This window comes from Pinus tabuliformis, chromosome 6 (genome assembly GCF_031772625.1).
Source record: "Pinus tabuliformis cultivar Carrire ecotype Pingquan chromosome 6, CPIR1, whole genome shotgun sequence".
Classification (NCBI taxonomy): Eukaryota; Viridiplantae; Streptophyta; class Pinopsida; order Pinales; family Pinaceae; genus Pinus; species Pinus tabuliformis.
Genome location: NC_142292.1, coordinates 1,021,757,400 through 1,021,771,015, shown reverse-complemented (window position 1 = coordinate 1,021,771,015; position 13,616 = coordinate 1,021,757,400).

The following is a 13,616-nucleotide window of genomic DNA, read 5'->3' as shown; positions in this document are numbered from 1 at the left end:
GAGGCAGTAGGGGTGTGATGCGAGATGATGGCTTCGGGAAACTGCTGATGAAAACTATGCAAGAGTCACTTAGAGATGTAGATAGGCGATATGAGTCGACAGTGACTGATTGCAAGGTCTAGCTTAGCTGGGAGGCAAGATTGCACACATTTTGGGAGGAACAGTGCGGGCTGCTGGAAGGCAAGGCATGCATGCTCTGTGAATTTTCTGGAATGAACAGTCAACAGGAGCTAGGGCTAGACAACCAAATTTGTGCAATTTTCCATAGGAACAGGCCGGGCTGCATGAGGGGTCAGCAAGTAGGGATTATGCAATTTTTATGGGGAATTGCCCAGGAGATTGGCAGCCAGATGTGCGTAATTCCTAGAGGGAAATGCCAGTTGGCTAATGGGGTCACTAGCAGCCATATCTATGCAATTGCTAGAGGGAACCTCCAGTTGGCTACTAGGGTCACTGGCAACCAGATTTGTGCAATGCCCAGAGGGAACTGCCAGTTGGCGGCTGGGGTCACTGGTAGCCAAATCTATGCAATTCCTAGAGGGAACTACCAGTTGGTTGTTGGGGTCACTGGCAACAGAAACTACACAATTCCTGCAGGGAACTTCGAGTTGACTGCTGGGGTCACTGGCAGCCAGACTTTCAAAATTCCCAGAGGGAACTGCTAGTTGGATCCTTTGTCACTGGCAGCAGAAACTGTGCAATTCCTGGAGGGAACAGGCAATCTGCTACTGGGAGTTGGTGGCTGGGAAAATTGCATTAAGGCTGGGAGGCCAACCTGTTGATCATATCTGCGCAATTTTTGAGCTGAGCTAACTGATGAACATTGGGAGGCTTGCTCATGAGCACTGCGTAATTTTTGAGATGAACAATCGATCGACTGTCCGGGTGGCCTGCATGAGTATTGATTAAAATGATTGCGGGCAACACTGCTTGAAAGAACTAGATTGGTGCTTCCGCGTTGTTCTAGTTGACAGTCGATTCAGTCGAAAGCAGGGTGATGGTCCGGCTGTAAGTGAAGAGTTTGGTTGTCATAACTTTGGCAAAAATGACTAAGTGTGTGAACAGTCAAAAGATGCATAGGTGATCATACGAACACACTCGCACGACTTGACGATGAAACAGCCAAACCATTCGGATACACATGTTAAACATGACTGATCAATGGTGCAAGCGACAAGCGAGACACTCGTGATTGATCGTTCATGATCGAGACGATGCTCGCACAACAATGAATGTGACTCTGTGTGTGAGTGCGATAGATGCTTTCATGGTGAACAAATCAAACACATATAAAGAAAATACTTTGAGCATAACCAGAAAACAGTTGCAAGCATGACTTAGACATCAACATGCAGAGACTTGAGTGTAATAAACAACCAAGGCGAATGTAAAGACTCACACAAGCTCACAGAGTGAATCCAAATGTGTGTAGTCATCAAGTGAAACTATTCAAGGGAGGCTCTGAAATTGATGCAGGCCTAAATTCTCGAGGGTGATTGCAGCCGCTACAACACATCGCGACACACTGGTAGGACTCCAGCTTCTTTGTTTCGGTTCATTGCTAGCACATGGCCTTGTTCTTTCGGGAAGTATTGAATCGTTGTGCGGGTTACTTTAGTTTCCCCATTTATCCCATGGACATACATGGTTCACCCTTTTGCAACTCAGTCAAACACAATTAAATGTTCAACTTAGATCTCAGTGTTTCAAATCCGGGAAGGGTAGTTTATTTCGTGAGTTGAAGATTTTCAGAGTATAAGTTTTCATCTCTTGTGTTCCTCCGCTGCCAGAAGGCCTGGACAATACCCCGGTGGAGTCACGCAGGAACCGACACATTGCTCCACTACCAGTGAGCTTGGTCAGTACCCTGGTGGAGTTGCATGCTTCACCTCTCTGCGCAGGAAGCCTTTCTCTTCTTTCGCCTTTGTATTTTTTAAGAGAGTTGTGCATAGGCACTTATTTATTTTTGGGGAAAAAGAAGGATCTCGACTTATTGAGATAAGAAGAGATTGCTCCTTTAGAGAAGCATGTAAGACCTTTGACATAGGTTTGCTTGTTTATATTTTTCCCCTTCTTCGTTTGTACTAATTGGATTAGCTTTGACACATAAAGCAAAAGGCTAAGTATAGGCATGGGGCTTCCCAATGTGGACACAGGTTCACGGTTGGACCAAAGCTTCCCTTACAGACGGTTCATATTTTCCGTTAGGAATTCATCAGCCGAAGGTTGTAACCAAGCACAGAGAAAATGGACACAAGACTGACCAAGTGTTGCAGTGTCACAAGTCTCTTCAAATTTCAGCCACATACTCTATTCAAAAGCCAAAATGTAGTAGTTGGCAGCACTTATTTCTGAAAACAAAATAGTAATATATCAAACAAACAAAATGTACATGAAAAAAATTAGTAATCAGAATAAAACAAAGCAAAAGCAAAGATAATAAGAAAAAAAAATCAAATGAAACAACAAGAAGCAAGCAAACTATGTACATGGCACGGGCGCAACCCGACCTATTGGAAATAATGCTTGAGATCTTGGCCGTTGATGGGAAGGTTTTCAATCCTCCAGTCGAGTGATCGAAAACGATACATGTATGGCCCAAGCTTCTAGTGAACTGTGTATGAGCCAATCTAGAGGGACTAGAACTTCGTATGTTTGCCTTTGTCTTCATGGGGTTTATCCCATTTCAGAACTAAGCCATCTACATCGAAGTTAGCTTTCCCTGTACACTTCTTATCGAACCACCTCTTGATATGGTTCTGGTGGAGCATGAATTTTTATTTTTCTTTCATCCTTTCTTCTTGGAGCTTATGGAGAGCATCCATCCTATGTCGAACTAGTTGGTAAGGCTTGCCTTGGGATTCCTGGGAAAGCTGAAGAGTGGGTAGGTAGATATTTGGCAGGATGATGGCTTCTTTACCGTAGACCAGGAAGTATGATGAGGTGTTCAAAGAGGGCTTAGGTGTTACACAGTCAGCCCATAGTGCATTCGTTAGGGTAGTATGCCAGTTACGCTATTAAGAGAAAATGGTCTTCTTGATTATACGGATGAGGTTCTTATTTGTAGACTGTGTTAGACCGTTTCCTTGCGGATAGTAATTCGACGAATGCTTTAACACAATACCATTTTGTAATTCAAAGTCATATAGTTTCAAAGATGAAAAATAATTTGCATTATAAAAAGTTAGTGATACCGGAACGCCGAAGCATGAGATGATATTCTGCTAGAGGAAGCTGATGACCTCTTGGTTGTTCACTTGTTTGAGTGGAACTACCTCTTTCCACTGCGTAAAGTAGTCAATCGCTGTTAGGATATAGTGGTGTTTCTTTGATGAATGAGAGAAAATTTCCCCAATAATTTCCAGGCCCCACTGTTGGAATGGATCAGTCACTACAATAGGGTGTATTGGGGTTGTTGATCTTTATGTTCTGCCGGCACACCATTGATAGACCAGGAATTTGCGGGCATAGGAATGCGCATCCTTGAATAATATGGGCTAGTAAAAACCGGCTCGATAACCTTGTGTGTCGTGGTATTCCCCGCAAAGTGACCCCCGAAGGGTTCGTCATGCAGATCTTGAAGTACCATCTTTGATTCCTGTGCCTCTAAGAACATGAGCAAAACTCCATTACTGTGCTTTCTGTAAAGCACTCCATGCACCGATTGGTATGCTAAGGCTTTCAAGCATAATGCCCTCTTATGTTTGATAGAAAAGTGAGAGGGTATGGTTCCATGCTCAAGGTATTGGCATATATCTGTGTACCAAGAGGTTTCGTTTTCCGTGGGGGTTGCTCACCTTATTTCGTACATTTCAATCTCCTGCTTCCAACCGGTGAGCTCTTCTTTGCTCTCCTAGGCCTGTACTTATTCAGCTACAATCCTGCAGAGCCCATGTCCTTTGATTGTGTGTACTGGCTTGATTTCAAGATCACATTCTTGCAAACCTGTCATCCAGTTCGCAAGTCGTTCTCCCAGCTCTTGTTGTACCAATAATGTACGCACTGCTGGGTGGGGAACAAAGACTATGTTGTGGTTTTTTAGCAAGTAGGGCTTGAAGTGTTCCACTGCCTTGTAAACTGCATAAGCTTTTTTGTCAATGGTGGGGTAGTTAAGTTTCGGTCCTTGCATGCTTGCACTCATGAAAGAGATGGGACGTTCATCATTAGCTTCATATTTCTGAGTGAGGATTGCAGCTAGCGAGTTGTCGGAAGCGAAGTTGTATTGAAGGAAATCCTTTTTGAAATCTGGGTTGTGTAGTGCGGGCACTTCGGCAATGGCTTGCTTAATCTGGGTGAATGCATGCTTTTCTTTCTTTCCCCAGGTGTATAATACATATTTCTTGATCATGTCTTGCATGGGCTTGACTATTTGTGCATAATCCGAGATGAATTTCTGGAGAAAGTTTATCTTTCCCAAGAAGGACTGCATGGTTGACAGGGTGAGGAATGCGTGTGATAGCTGGGACCCGGTCTGGATACACCTTGATACTGCTCTTGGCAACAATGTGTCCAAGGAGGTTCCCCTCCGACATGGTAATTACACTCTTTTTGGGGTTCAAGGAAATCCCATATCTTATGCATCGCTCAAAATTTCTTAAGATGGCGTATGTGGTCTTCTCGTCTTCTGGAGAACACAGTCACATCATCAAGGTATACCACCATGCTTTGCTCAATGAGTCCATGAAAGGAGATTTCCATAGCGTGATGAAATGTTGCACCTGCTTTTACAAGCCCAAATGGCATCCATATATAAGCTAACGTACCCCACTTGGGATAGAAAGTAGTTTTGAGTCTATCAGGTTCTACTACCAGAACTTGATTGTATCTTGAAAAATTGTCAAGGAGAGAGAACATCTGTGGCCCAGATATTGTTTCCAAGATATGGTCCATAGATGGCACGGGGTAGTTATCTTTGTCTGAGGCATGGTTAATGTTCCAGAAATCGACACACAAGCGGATTTCCCCAGACTTCTTTCATATAGGCACAAGGTTGGAGACCCAAGTGGAATGATGAACTTTGTATATGATCCATGCATCCAACAATTTAGTAAGTTCTTTCTGTATGAGGGGTTCAAGTGACGGATGTACTTTTCTCAGTTTTTGTTGATATGGCTTGACCCCTTCCTTGATTGGGATGATATGTTGGATGATCTGTGTGTCATAAGTTTTCAAATCATCATACATCCATGCGAACACATATTGGTACTATTTGAACAAGCGGATGAAGGCTTGTGATTCTTGCTGTGTACAACATGTACCAAGGTTGACAAATTTCAGATCCTTTTCTGTTCCCAAGTTTATCAGTTCGTGCTTCATGGTGGAACTATGGGTCTTGCTATTCCTTGGCCCTTGGAACCACTCTTGCAAGTCATATAACTTTTCCAGTGATACCACACCTTTTGTGATAATGTGGCCTTTCATGTCATCAACTCCTTGTAGAGTGCACTCATGCTCGTCGTCATATATTACTGCATCTTTGAAAATGTCAGCATTGACCATAAAATGTAGTATCTGTTGATCATCATTAAACACACGTAAGTTAGTTATGTTATCCGGGATAGATGGCTTGTTCAAAATTTCAATAGTAAATCTATCCCTAATCGGTGACATTCTTGAGGCTGCATTTGCTAATGCATTTGCAACTACATTACGCGTACGTGGCATAACAATGATATTAAACGATTGGAAGTTTGAGATTAGTCGCCATACCTATTCTTGGTAGTTTTTTAGATGTGGTTATAAACAGTGAATGGTGTCACATACGGCAGTACCACTATCTCTGAATCACCTACCATTTTAAGCATGACCACATTGAGGTTGATGGCCTTCTACAAGCCCAATATGAGTGCTTCATATTCTGCTACATTGATCATGCACTCAAATTCCAAGTGGCTTGACACCAGATGCTTCCTATTGCAAGGGTCGATTAGAACACACCCAACTCCTGAGTTGTCCTGTGTCTTTGATCCATCGAAGTACAAAGTCCACAACTCATTTATACACGAACCTCTTGATGTGCTAGTACTGCTGCTATTGGTACAATGTGCTGTACAAGTTTCATTACCATCAGTTGGGAAAGGAAGGAGTCCCAACTGTGTGTTTGGTGGGGTTGGAGTTGGCCATGCAAGATAACACCCCAACATTGTTTCAAGGAGGCAGTTGCCAAACATGAGTTCTGTAAGAGCCAACGATTCATTCTCGCCATTGATGGGAGTGACATTATGCTTCATGTACCTCTTGGATTCTACCCAGATTTGGTTGCACTTGCCCTTGTATGGAAGCCACATGTGGGACCAGTCTGTAGAAAAATATCCATCCAACTTGCTGGACCAGTCCCTACTGAGTAATAGACCATATGCTTCCGGAATGTCCACGACCACTATATTGATGCATTGGTGGACTCGACAGTCATGGGATAGTTGGATGATCACGTCTCGTAGTTCACCAATGGCTGGTACAGATTTTCTGTCAAGTTGGATGATTCTCGTGGATGTTTTGATCCAGCGTGCATTCATCCTCTTATCAATGGAGAGCAGCATGACATTGGCTGCCATGCCAGAATCAACCAAATAGTTGTGAACATTGTAGTTGAGGACTTCAAAAGATAGCAGGATTGGAGGGAAACCTGAGTTTTCTTCTTCCATTTGGAGTGTATTAGGCACAATTGAAAGTGGCCCGGGAAGTGTGCTTGCTTCCTTGCTAGTAGAGGTTGCGTTGTCCGTCGCTGTCTGTCCCAAAGCATGCAGCAGGATATCTCGCTGACTCTAGATCTTAGCCAACTTGAACAAAATGATGTTTGCTCAAGTTTTATTCATGTCATCAACAATGTTATAATCCATAGGTGCTAGACTCACCAAGGTGTCCAGGGTGGAACAGGTGTTCGTGCTATTCGACGGAGTGTTCTGCAACTTGCTGCTCATGGACATACTCTGACCCACCACAGTATTTCCAGACTTATTTTTTATTTGTTGCTTTGAGGCAAATGGTGGATCGGTCTTCCTTATCAACAATTTGACCTTTTGTTTCATCTCCTCAAGTGTGGGGGGAGCCCCTTTACTTCTAAGGCTGTAATGGTTAGTTTTCTTCCGGGGCTACTTCTCATTGTTCGTCTTTGCCATTGTTTGCTAGTATTGATACGTGTTCACCACATGCTCAGAGCTTGATAGCTCATCAGGTGCAGCCTCTGCATCATTATACGTGTCTTCTGGGTTGCTCCTACATATCGCTTCCCACCTTTAGTGTAAAGCTATAAAAATTATTTGTGACTCGCTTCTAGCCTAGGCAAAAGTTCCCAGGATGATGTTCTTCGTGGAAAGAACATAATTTCGGATTTGCACACTGTTCGAGCTGGAACACAGGCTTCTGCGTAATTTTTGGAATGAACTGTTTTTTGCTTGATGACGCATTTGATGAACTGCTTGCCTGTCTCTGTCTGGGCGGGTGACTACTTGTGAATGTGTCTGATCTGTGTTGTTTGAGTTTGGAAATTTCAGTGGACAAGCTCTTGACAAGACGAGTGAGGGTCTCAATGTCGGTTTCTTCCTTGTCTCTACCCTTGCTCATCACTTCTTGGGACTTCTTGCTCACATCATTGGATTCCTTCATCGGTTCATCATACCTGATGACTCCAACTGTGCACAGGTCCTCAACAATGATAGCCTTTTCATAGTTTTCCAAAAGTGTTGGTCTCGCAGCTTGCTTGACGAACTGCGTAATGCTTGTTTGCAGTGCGAACGTGTAGTAATCAATGGTGATGGAGTCATGAGGCTTAGTTTCCATTGGGAACTTGTTCAGTATATGCGTAAACCTATGATTGAAATCTTTCACTTTCACTTTTCCTTCCATCTTGAGGCTTCCCGACTCTTTGAGTAGCATGGTTGGGGTCTTGTCATCAACAAACTTTTGAAGGAACATGCATTTGAATGTGACGTAGTTGCGTATAGAGTTCAGTGGAAGGCCGTGATACCAAGGAGTTGCGTGACCGACCAAGGTACATGGGAACAATATACATGCAACATCATCAGAATGTTCCTCAACGGTCTGTAGCTGTAGGTAGAAGTTGTCTAGGTGGTCTTTCGCCTTTACCTTTGTGTCATGGTTGAACTTGACGTTCATTCTCTTCGCTCGCTTCGGCATCTTATGCAAGACGGTCAGGAGAGCCAATGGTCCCTGAGTCATCTATTCAAGATTTGGGTCAACCATCTGTTCATCTTCTTCATGCTCTTCCTCTTCTTCAGAGTTTGATGTATCTGACTTTGAGTCTGTTGGTTCATCTTTGCCTCCTCCTCCTCCGCTTCCTTCTCCTCCGCCTCCTACACCAAAGTCTGATCCCGAGATCACATTAATGCCTTGTTCACCTTCTCAGAGGATTGGAGATTTCTTTCCATCTTCGATATCTCCTCCTGGACCTTCAAGTGTGGCAAGGGTTGCTTCCTCCACTGATGGTACTAGAACTTTTGTGGGACTGGCCTCTGGCTTCCTCACTACGAGTGGAAGATGTTGTTTGTCTGGGATTAGTCTGAGTGCTTTCGCATGCTGGAGAGTGATGGGACAAATGAAGCAGAGGTGTTGATATGAAGTCTCGTGCTCAACACTGGGAGGTGAGGAGTAACCAAATGCTGAGTTTCGTGTAGGTGAGAGAGAGTGTGAGTTACTGCCTTGACTAGATGTTTGTCGAATAAGTGTGAGGGGAATTTTAGCCATGTACAACTGCCTGCCCTCCTTCTAGCGCCAGAAATGTTGATGGTGCTAGACCCGCCAACATTCAAGGGATCACCTTGGTATGAAGTCCCAACTAGACCTCACACTGTTTGGTGTGGGAGTCCCATCTAGAATGATGGCTTGATTGCCATTGTCTTTAGGATTTGCCTCAACTCTTGCTTGTTGGCACAGGTTCGAGAAGTGAGGTTCACGTGCCTGTGGAGTGTAAGTGTACTTGTGTCAATGGTTCTTTCACTGTGAAGGGAAAAGGTGAAGGTGAGTTCCAGGTTGAAAGGGATTAGTCCCAACTCGGCTAGGAACACACAACACAAAGGAAATACACAGCTTTCGGCGGAGCAGTCCACTCAGAAGCGACAGTCACAACATATAAGGTAAGATAACATGTACAAAACTCACGGATCAGTCCGAGACGAGTGCAAAAGTTGTTACAACAAGGTTCATGTGAAAGGTCTGTTTAATGTCCAACAAAGAAATCGACATGGAAGGGACAACATTTACAAAATATACAACACATTTCCATTAATATATTATGCATTACAACAAATGAATCAGTTCGGATGTAGAACACATGGTTAAAGCAACATGCATTACAATTGTTAACTATCAGTCTTACAATAAATACAATACATGTGTGAAAACGAGCTAGCCTGTTGACAGGCTTCTGAATTAAGTGAAAGTTCCAAGACACATCATTACACCATACATCACTAACCCTGTTAGCGGGGCGTTGGAGCCACTACTTACTCCTCAAAGAAAAGATTACAGACTCTCTTGGCTATGGGGGAGGAGCTGAGGTGAGAATTCCTTTCACGTACAAATGAGGGGGGTATTTATATCCAAGGGTGAAACTGACCCTTGTGGTTGTTCGACTACCCTCATGACCATTCGACTTCCATGACTTTCCGACTTACATGACTCTATGTTCAAAAAGTAGGTCTCTTGGACTTCCTCATTACATCACATTGATTGACAACAAGCCCATAGTGGATATGTGGGCAACATGACTCATGAATTGACTCGACATGACTTAACAAGATAATGTTGGTACATTCATGCTACTGCTAGAGTGCATGTCGAGCTATAGTGTTGTTAAGTGATGGATGTCTTCATGGTGTATCATAGCTTCACCTCCACATGGCAAAGTGCGTGGAGTGTTCAATGGTCCTTGGTTCACTTGATGAAGCTCTAGCATGCTGTTCCTCACTTTCATGTTGGAAGGCTTGACAGGCTCACTTGTTCACAAAGGTGCCTGTTCGTCACGTTCGTCCACTTCGCATGCTTTGTTTGTTTGTCCACTTCACATGTTTCATTCGTTCCTCTGTTGGTGAACTTGTCCATCTACATGTGCTCCCTTTGTTCATCCCGTTCGCCGTCTTGACATGTTTGTGGGTGTACCTGTACTTGTAGTGGCTCATGACGAGACGACATCAAATCCAAAACCTCCTAGTCTACCATGACACATGATCGTTTGGATGCAAGTGACCAGGAGAGGAAGCAGGGCTATGATGTGGGATGATGGCTCCAAGAAACTGCTGATGAAAACTGCGCAAGAGTCACTAAGAGATGGAGACATGCGATCTGAGTCGACAATGACTGACTGCAAGGTCTAGCTTGACTGGGAGGAAAGATTGCTCAAATTTTGGGAGGAATAGTCTGGGCTGCTGGAAGGCAAGGCAAGCATGCTCTGCACATTTTCCAAAACAAATAGTCAGCAGGGGCTAGACAGCCAAACTTGCACAATTTTCCAGAGGAACGGGCAGGGCTGCATGAGGGGTCAGTAGGTAGAGATTGCACAATTTTTATGGGGAACTTCCCGGGAGACTAATAGCCAGATTTGCACAATTCTCAGAGGGAATTGCTAGTTGGCTACTGGGGTCATTGTCAGCCAGATCTGCGCAATTCCCAGAGGGAACTTCTAGTTGGCTACTCGGGGATCTGCGCAATTCCTAGAGGGAATTTCCAGTTGGATGCTGGGGTCATTAGTAGCCAGACTTGTGCAAGTCCCAGAGGGAATTGCCAGTTGGCTGCTGGGGTCACTGGCAGCCAGACTTGTGCAATTACCAGAGGGAACTTCCATTTGGCTGCTGAGTCATTGGTAGCAGAAACTACGCAATTCCTGGAGGGAACAGGCAGTCTGCTACTGGGAGCTACTGGCTAGGAAAATTGCATTAAGGCAGGGAGGAAGGCCTGCTGATCATCTCTGTGCAATTTCTGAGTTGAGATGAATGATGGGCAGTGAGAGGCTTGCTCATGAGCACTACGTAATTTCGAAGATGAATAACCAGTCGACTGTCCGGGTGGCCAACATGAGTGCTTATTAAAATGCTTGCAGGCAACATTGCTTGAAATAACTAGCTCGGTGCTTCCGCGTTGTTTTGGTTGATAGTCGATCAAGTCGAAAGCAGGGTGATGGTTCGGCTGTCAGTGAAGTGTTTAGTCGTTAGAACTTCAGAAAAAATGACTAAGTATGTGAACAATCGAAATATGCATAGATGATCATACAGACACACACTCAAACGACTTGACGACGAAATGACCAAACCATCCGGATACACATGTTAAACATGATTGACCGGTGCAAGCGACAAGCGAGACACTCGTGATTGATTGTTAATGATTGAGATGACGCTCGCGTAACAATGAATGTGACTCTGTGTGTGAGTGCGACATATGCTTTCATGACGAACACATCAAACACATATGAAGCAAAGACTTTGAGCATAATCAGAAAACGGTCGCAAGCATGACTTAGTCATCAACATGCATAGACTTGAGTGCAATAAATAAGCAAGGTGAATGTAAAGAATCACACGAGCTCACGGAGTGAACCCGATTGTGTGCAGTCATCAAGTGAAACTCTTCAAGGGAGGGTCAATTTATGCAGGCCAAAATTTTGGAGGGTGGTTGTAGCCACTACAACAGGACCACAAATTATAACCTTCTAAAATAGTCAGCAACTTGAATTTCCAATTCACATAATTTCCTCCATCAAGTTTGGTGGATTCATTCAAATAAGTATTAGTCAACAAATTTGACATGATGAAAAAAAAACCTTTCTCCAATCAACAAAATGCCACCAAATCTAAATCCAAATGCACCCAAATTCACCACATCCAAAGTGATCTCATGAAGTAAAAATCATCATAAAATCTCATAATTTTTCACCATAAAGAGAATAAAACCTCTTTATATTAAATTTCACTTTAAAAAGAAAACTCTTTTTTCCTTTTAATAATCTTCTCACCATTAATTAATTATTATTATTATTATTTTTTAAAACCTTATCACTCCTCAAACCACACAATAGTTTTACTCTCCTCTTCCCAATATCATTTCAAAGCATGTTATAAAAAATGTATATTCCTTCTCACCATTAAAATGCCACCGCATAACACACTTGAACATTAATCTCTTTTTTCTTATAAACTTGTTGTTATTACACTTTATAACAACAATCCCCAAAATAAAAATGGCCTGCCCCTTTTTTTAATAATAAAAAACATATATTCATTAAACACCCGACTTTAATTTTAAAATATTTTACCACGACTGAAGGGCAGAGGTGGAGCAAACTGAAAATGAGAATAGTGGCTCCATTTTACAGCAACTCAAACTTGCAGTAGCACAGTTTCACAACAACGTCACTCACTAGCGGTCACACAGCAACACGATTTCAAGTTCTTACTCTTCACAATCAGCGAACACACAACAAAACAAACAACGCTCTTTACATGCTTGAACACACAACTCATCCCCACTCCAACAGGCTTGCAACTACTCAACGTTCACAACAGCAAGATCACACTCCAGTACACAAGGCGGCCTCTCCCACAGCTCAGCTCACCTGAGCTCTGATACCATATCAGAGAATAGAGTCGACACTCGAAGATTTTCCCTTTTATTATTAAACATTGAAATTTATACACATCTCCAGCTACAAGATGAGTAATAACTGCGCCGAATTATATTTATTATCTACTGACACTAGCCGACTACGCTGATGGCTGAACAGTGATCAACGTTGTTTGAATAGTGAGTTCTGAATGATACTTATTATCTACTGAAACTAGTTGACTACGCTGAGGGTTGAACAATGATCGGTGTCATCTGAACAGTGAGCGACATCGTTCGTGATTAATACCCGACAACAAGACCATGTAAGTGGCGGACGGAGGAAGGCGCAATCTGGTTAGAGGAAGTAGAAAATAAATGTTCTTCGCTTGCAGTTCTTGCTTTGCAGAAAGGGAAGAAACATACTCATCTTAACACATCGAATCGACATGGCAGATGAAGAAGCCGGGCCTCTCTCTTAATATTTCTACTACCTTCACATGCTTTGGAAACTCTATAATCAACCAACCTACCTCCTTGTCAGTAACCACTAGTTTGGCAGTAGGAAGATCAGCTGATCGGCGAGATAGAGAGCTTCCCATCTTTGAATGGTATATAGGTCCAGATATTGTGTTCAATAATTACAATGGCCTGCCTGTACATATGTGAAGTGGGCTAATGAGATTTGCATCACTTTCCATTGGGCAGATCAACAAGATTTTAGAGATGAATTCCACGACGAACCATACTATTTCACTGCTTGCATAAGCTATTTCGTCAGGTAGTGGAGACGGAGAATTGCACTGCTTGTTTAAGGGAATTCATCAGGTAAGGGAGACCAAGGTCCGACACCATTGGCACTTCCTTATTTCACTGCTTGCATAAGCTATTTCGTCAGGTAGGGGAGACGAAGAATTGGGCTGCTTGCGTAAGGGAATTCGTCAGTTAAGGGAGACCGAGGTTCCACACCATTGGTACTTCCTTGCGAAGAAAGGAACCCTAAGGGAATTCCATCGCCAGCACAAAAATCCAGAATAGAAGGTTCTCGTAGTATCTTTAATAAA